This window comes from Chenopodium quinoa, unplaced genomic scaffold, assembly GCF_001683475.1.
Source record: "Chenopodium quinoa cultivar QQ74 unplaced genomic scaffold, ASM168347v1, whole genome shotgun sequence".
Lineage (NCBI taxonomy): Eukaryota > Viridiplantae > Streptophyta > Magnoliopsida > Caryophyllales > Amaranthaceae > Chenopodium > Chenopodium quinoa.
The window spans coordinates 3,011,540-3,018,571 of NW_018744502.1; the positions used below are offsets into that span (position 1 = coordinate 3,011,540).

Below are 7,032 nucleotides of genomic sequence, written 5' to 3' on the forward strand. Positions count from 1 at the left end.
TATACTAATACATAATAAAAGATATTAATGTTTAAAGTTGTATATCAACAAGCGTGCCCTGATCAATCTGTTTTAATTTTTTAAAAAAAGAAAAAAGGGGGTTGTATGAAAAATAGTTAAAATTTTTTAAAAAATTAAATCATTTTGTAAAAAGAATATTCTACAGTTAATAAAGCTATAAGATAATTAAGCTATCTTATAAGTGCTATCACACATAAGTATACAAAATTTAGTTTCTGTCAATTTCATTTATAGATTGAATACAATAGTACAAGCCATACAATCTAGAAATTAGAAGACAAAACATATAATTAATTTAGAACCAGAAGAAACCCTACTGATGCGCGCTTTTTTATATAATATTTTGTATAATTTATTGTAATCTCTTAATCACTATGGTAATTTATACATATATTTTCCAATAAAATCTCTATTGAAAAAATAATATTTTATATTTTAAGTTATTTGTAAATTGATAAAAGTATGTTATCAAATTCTTGTGAAATTTTTAATATTTTTTTATTAGATAACAACTTTAATAACAAAAGATAATTTAATTATTAATATTTTATTAATGATTTTCATTTGTCTAATATTTAAGTATATAAAATCCTTAAAAACAATCTGTTTTTGGATTAATACACTTTTATAATCCCAACTTTGGCCGATTTATTTTGAATAATCCGAACTTTTAATTATTCTGCAATAATCCCAACTTTCACCTGCGTTTTCTTTTTTCAATCCGGTTTACTGGTTACCTGAAGAAAGGGTCAATTTTTTTTAAAACAAATTATATGACACGTGTTGCACTCTAATTGGTTCAAAAATATAAAAAAATTTAATTTAAATTAAAAAACAAGAGGAAAAAAAAGAAAAAAAACCAAAGACCACCAGCCACCCAATGCTGGTGGCCGCACTTCCTCAACCGCCAAGACCTACACCCGTTACCCTCTATGATCCCCCAACCCCACTTTTCCGAACTGCCGAAAACCCTCCTTGCACCGGAAACCCTCTCGTCACTCCCGTTGATTGCGTTATCCGGCAATTAGAGGAGAGAGAAAGGGAGCGGACTGTGTTTTTAGGTGATTTTGGGGGTGGGGGAGGTGATTTCGAGTGTTTACAGGTGGTTTTAGGGGTGGGGGGAGGGGAGGGGATGGGGATGGTTTCAGGGATGTGGGCTTTGGTTATAGGTGGTTTCGGGCTTTATGGGTGGCGGTTTCGGCGCAAGGGTATGGCTATGCTGGTTTAGGGGGGGTGAGGGGAGGTAGAGGGGGCCGGTTTCGCGAGTTTAGTACGGTTTCTGGGGAGGTTTTGGGGGTTGGGGATTGGGAGGCAGTGGTTCGGGGTTGGCTGTGGAGGAAGGGGCCACCGCCAGTGGTTGTGGGCTGGTGGTGGCTGGTTTTGATATTTTTTTTTCGTTTTTTTGTTAATTGATTTGTTCTTTAATTTCTTTTATTTTTTGGACCACTTACAGCTTGACACGTGTCAAGTGACTTAGAAAATTAGGTCATTGACTTTTGTTGATCGGTTTGAGTATGAAGAAAGATAGGCCACCTTAAAGTTGGGATTATTAAGGAATAATCCAAAGTTGGGATTAATGAAATTAAATTGGTGAAAGTTGGGATTCAAAAACTGTATTAATCCTTTTTTTTATTTATTTTTATTATTTAATGTAATTTCTCAAATTATCTGTTTTTTATACTTATGTGGGACTTGATTACTTTTTTCAAGAAAAAGCTCTTAAATATAATTCATTATTTTTGTTTATGTGGTAATTGAATCATGTAATTCTAAAAGAAATTGAGAATATCTTTTTCATTGGCTAAAATCTACTATTTTCTTATGTGGCTGACACTCTAGAATCTTTTGAAAAAACTATCCTTTACATATACTCCCTCCGGTTTTTTTTAATTGCAACTTTTGCCATTTTAGTCCGCTCACAATTATGTGCAACTTTCTATTTTATTTCCATTTTGGGTAAACAAAAACCCTGAAAATTACTATTTTACCCATACTTAAAAATTCAGATTTTCTTAATGTTACCCTTATCTCATTTTAATCACAATAACTTTTTTGTCTAATCTAAAATCATTAACCTAATTTTACCCACCCATTTACTCATCTCCTAGTCTACCCATCACCCATTCACCCTCTTCATCTCTGCTCTTCATCTCTTTCACCCTCCTCCCTACCACCAACAGTAGCCGCCAACATCGCTAGTCGCATCTTCCACTACCACCAACTAAACCTCAAATCACCATCCCACAACATTGACCACAGCAGCCCCATCTCACCCCTGTTTGGCCATAGCAGCCGGTAACAACCACCACCGGACTGCCGCACACCAACAGAAACAATCGGCCGGCAGCCCCACACCAATAATCGCACCAAATCAACCAGCCACCGTCGCACCACTCTGCACCGAGCAGCACCACACTGCCGCGCTACTGAGCAACGCCGCTATCCCACAATCCAGAGCCACAAGCTCCAATTTTAGCTTAAATCGATAACCCTTTGCTCAATTATTTCAATTTGAGGCCACAATTTCTTCAATTAATCAAATTGCTGAGATTCTTAGCTTATTAGTAATGATCGGTGTTGATGATTGCGTGGTGGGGGGTTGTCGTAGAGTGGGTGGTGTTGCCGGAGAATGAAGAAATCGGTTAATGAAATTATGCCTATTGTGAAAAAAAGAGAGGTTTTCAGATCTATTCATGGTAGTTGATTTGCTTCTTCTCTATTATCTTTTCGTTTTTAATTTCCTGAGTTTAATTTAATTTAGTTGAAATTTCGATGAATTGCAGAAAATGTGCTGGAAATGGCGTGGTCTGGGTTAGAGGTGGGTTTGGGTGGTGGGGTGGTCTGGGTTAGTGGTAGGTTTGGGTGGTGGGGTGGTCTGGGTTGGAGGTGGTTAGGGCTGGTGGTGGACGGGAATGTAAGACGCTCTTTTTCAAATTTTTTCTCCAACGCTGCCCATTCACGAGCTTCTTTCCTCTATTGCAAAGCCTTCTCCTTCTCAGCTCTTTTAGCCGTCGCCGCATGCTGAATCTCCAACCTCCTTTGCTCTGCCTCAAACCTTCGTTGCTTTGCCTCAATCCTCCTTTACTCTGCCTCAAGCCTTCACTAGTAGAAAAAACTAAATAGGCACCCCCCTATAGCACCGGTTCATGAAAACCGGTGCCAACTAAAACGAGCGCGAGTTAAAATTTCAGAGTTGGCACCGGTTCTTACTTGAACCAGTGCCAATTACGCTAATTATCACCGGTTCAAACCGGTGCCAACTGTTTTTTTTTTTTTTAAAAAAAAAAGAATAAAGTTCGCACCGGTTAACCGATGCCAACTGATTAAAAAAAGAATAGAGTTCGCACCGGTTAACCGGTGCCAACTGATTATTTTAAAAAAAATAAAAATAAAAAATAAAACGAGTTTAAAACAAAGCTATATATGCCGAGTTTCTGGGTTTTAACTCCTTCATTTCTTCTTCAATTTATTTTTCATTCTCTCTCTCTCTTAGCTCTCTGAAATTTCCTTATCTCTGAATGCATGCATGCCTCTCTCCTTCAATTCCTTATCTCTGATCTCATCTCTCATCTCTGTTCTTCTCTCTCCAACCAAGCACAACAGCCAACACAACAACCAAGCCGCTGCCGTCAAATTTGAGGTTAGGGTTTCTGGGTTTTGGGTTTTTCACAATTTTGGCTGGGTTTTTCCCGATTTCTGGGTTTTTCACGATTCTAGGTTTATGGGTTTTGTGGGTTGAATCTGTGAGGGTGTTTTTGTGCAAAATCGTTCGTTTTTAAGGGGTTTATTTGATCGATTTTTGTTCGATTTTTTGGGTTTATTTGTCGATTTTTTTTCGATTTGTTTGGGGTTTATTTGTTCTATTTATTTTTTATTTTTTTGGTTGAATTTATCTGGGATAATCGTTCGTTTTTAAGGGGTTTATTTGATCGATTTTTGTTCGTTTTTTTTGGGTTTATTTCTTCGATTTATTTTCAATTTTTTGGGGTTTATTTGCTCTATTTATTTTTTGTTTTTTTGGTTGAATTTGTCTGGGTTAATCGTTCGTTTTTAATGGGGTTTAATTGATCGATTTGTGTTCGATTTTTTGGGTTTAATTGTTCGATTGTATTTCAATTTGTTTGGGTTTATTTGTTCTATTTATATTTTGTTTTTTGGTTGAATTTATCTGGGTTGAATCTTAGTGCGTTGTTCGATTTTTTGGGGTTATTTGTTCGATTTATTTTCGATTTTTTTGGGGTTTATTTTTGGTTTTTTTTGTTGAATTTATCTGGGTTAATCGCTCGTTTTTAAGGGGTTTTTTTGATCGATTTTTGTTCGATTTTTTGGGTTAATTTGTTCTATTGATTTTCGATTTTTTTGGGGTTTATTTGTTCGATTTTTGTTCGATTGTGTGGGTTTATTTGTTCGATTTTTGTTGAATTTATCTGATTTTATTGTTTCAATTGATGCAGATTTGAAGGACGTGAATTTGCTGAGTTGATGTTCGAAGTTTCTGGGTTTTGGATTGTAATTTATTTTTCAGCAATTTTTCTGCTTTTTTTAATAAACTGTAAAAAAAAACAATTTATTTGATGAATATAGCCTTAGCTTGTTCGATTTCAAGTTTTGGATTGAATGTATAAATTGGATTGATGAATAAATTTTATGCTGAAATAATTTTTTTTTTTTTTGCTGTTTCAAGGCGTATTTGGCACCGGTTAACCGGTGCCAATTGAAGTTTAAATTAAAAAAAAACAGCGCGCATTAACATTTCGCACCGGTTAACTGGTGCCAAAGTGTGTAGTTAGCACCAGTTAACCGGTGCTAATTGCTTTAGTTGGCACCGGTTTTGAACCGGTGCAAAATTTTTGGGGATTTGGCACCCCTCAAATCCCCAACGGTTCAAAACCGGTGCCTTAGGGGGGGTTTGAACCGGTGCCAAATTAGCTTTTTCGTCTAGTGCTCTTTTTCTCAGCAGCTTTTTATTTTTCCAGTTTGTCCCTCTCATGCTCAGCCTTTCTGTCTTTTACCGCCTGTTCTTTGCGACTTAACTCTGTAAAAGAACGAAGGCGGAGGTCAGACGTCCTATGTGCTTTCTTCGGGGGATTGGGAGGGTCCAATACATTGGTTGTTGACCCTATACCAGACTAAACATTGTCACAAGTCCCATTGTATTCATTATCTGTTTGTAGAGGAAGAATAAGCTTGCGCTTTTGGGTGACTGATGAAAGGGAGGTACATTCTTTACTTCCTCCATGCTTCTTAGCCCGTCCTGTCAGCGTCCCAAATTTGGAGTCGTGCTCTGCTTCCATCTTTCTCTTCTCAATCATGGCAATCTTCTCATCTACTTGGAGTTCCAGATGTTGCAAGGCCTGAATCACTAGAGCCATAGTCTCCTTGTGCATAGACGTCTTGGAGTTGATTGGATCAGAAGCAACCATTAGCCTATCATACCTGCACACGACCTCGGTCTTTGTAGGGTCGTGATAAGCAACCTTCACCCTTGTGCGTTTCCTTGGAATGTCCTTCCTCCACCTACGAAGGATATATTTGTCTGGAACATAAACTTGATCATGCAAATCATACACCTTGAGCATGTGCCTACACATTATACCATGACACTAACGTAGGGAAACCTAGGTTGTTGACTAATCCTCCCTAGAGCCAAACAAACTTTATAATCACTTAACAAACCTAAATACAAGTATAGAGGTAATCAAGGGTCGAACCACTAGGAACGGTTATGCTCAAGTATTTCTAATATGCGCCTAAGCCAAGTCTAAGTCGAAGGTGAAGAATAGAGTAACCAATACTAATCAACTACCAAAACAAAGACTTAAACAAATGAAACACTAGGGAATGGGGATCAACATGTAATCATGACAATTGCAACAACTTGGGAAGGTTAAGCCAATCAATGGTTGTGAAGACTAATGGCAAGAGCTATCAATTGGAATCAAAGAGCTATCGCCTAATCGTCAAGCTAGGTCTGTACTATGAATGACAAACTAGGAGAATCACAATTCAAACCAATCAACAATTGTAAATCCTAAATTGAGTGGTCATGTTATTAGGACCTACAATGCAATCTAGCATAGTTCTCAAGGCCTAATCAAACTAAGTACATGCAAACTTCCATTAATCAATTTAATCTCAACAATTAATCAACATAATTCCCAAATTATTCAGCATCAATCAATCATACAAACTTTACCCAAACCCTAGCAAGCAACTACTATCTAACAATCATCATCAAATCAAACAAACATGTAAATGAAATCAAGAATCAATCAACATGAACAACAACTAATCTAATTAAGAATCAAGTAACAAAACTAAACCAAACAAACATGAAATTAAAGAAAAGAATAAGATGTGATAGAGTAAGAAATGCTCATTGATAATTAAGAAGATCTTTAATACAATTGTCACCCTTGCATCTTCAATCTCTCAAATCACCACTGAAATCCCTCACTTTCTCTCTCTTAAACTACTCCTAAAACTAATCCTAATCTAGAGAGAGAAACTCTCAACTAAGCTAAGAATGAATTCTAAAATTGCATAAAGAAGAAAAGCTATTTATAGTATAGCTAACTACAAAGGAAATAAGGCAAATATCCCAAAATAGACCCAGCCGAACGCGCCCTTACAGAATAAGTGCGCGCTTGCGATAATTTGGGTACTGAATAGAGACCTTAAGTGGCGCGCCCGCGTAAAGGTCGCAAAACCCCCGTGCTAACTTCCTGCAGATTTTCTAACTTTCTGCAGCAATTGGACTTGCCGTGGCGCGGCGATGGCTGCCGTGTCGCAACGATGGCTGCCGTGTCGCGGCGATAGGTGTCGTGGCGCGCCCGCGCAGCTTGGAACAGAATACTTATTCAGTGCGTGCGTAATATGAATGGTGCACTCATCATGATCATCACTTGGCATGGAAATTTTGAAATGAAGTTTACAATGGGCTCAACACCATGATTTTATGAGAGCGCAGAATGAGACCGCAAGCCCAAGTCTTGGAGTAAGCCATCTCTT

At 37.4% G+C, this 7,032-nt stretch overlaps 1 long non-coding RNA gene across 1 annotated transcript; it reads left to right on the forward strand.

Moving 5' to 3' along the window:
• The first annotated feature begins 3,471 nt into the window (after window positions 1–3,471).
• On the forward strand, window positions 3,472–4,664 carry LOC110698189. Its single transcript, XR_002506679.1, has 2 exons — window positions 3,472–3,661; window positions 4,476–4,664. It is a non-coding gene; the product is annotated as an uncharacterized LOC110698189 (long non-coding RNA).
• The last annotated feature ends 2,368 nt before the right edge of the window (window positions 4,665–7,032 follow it).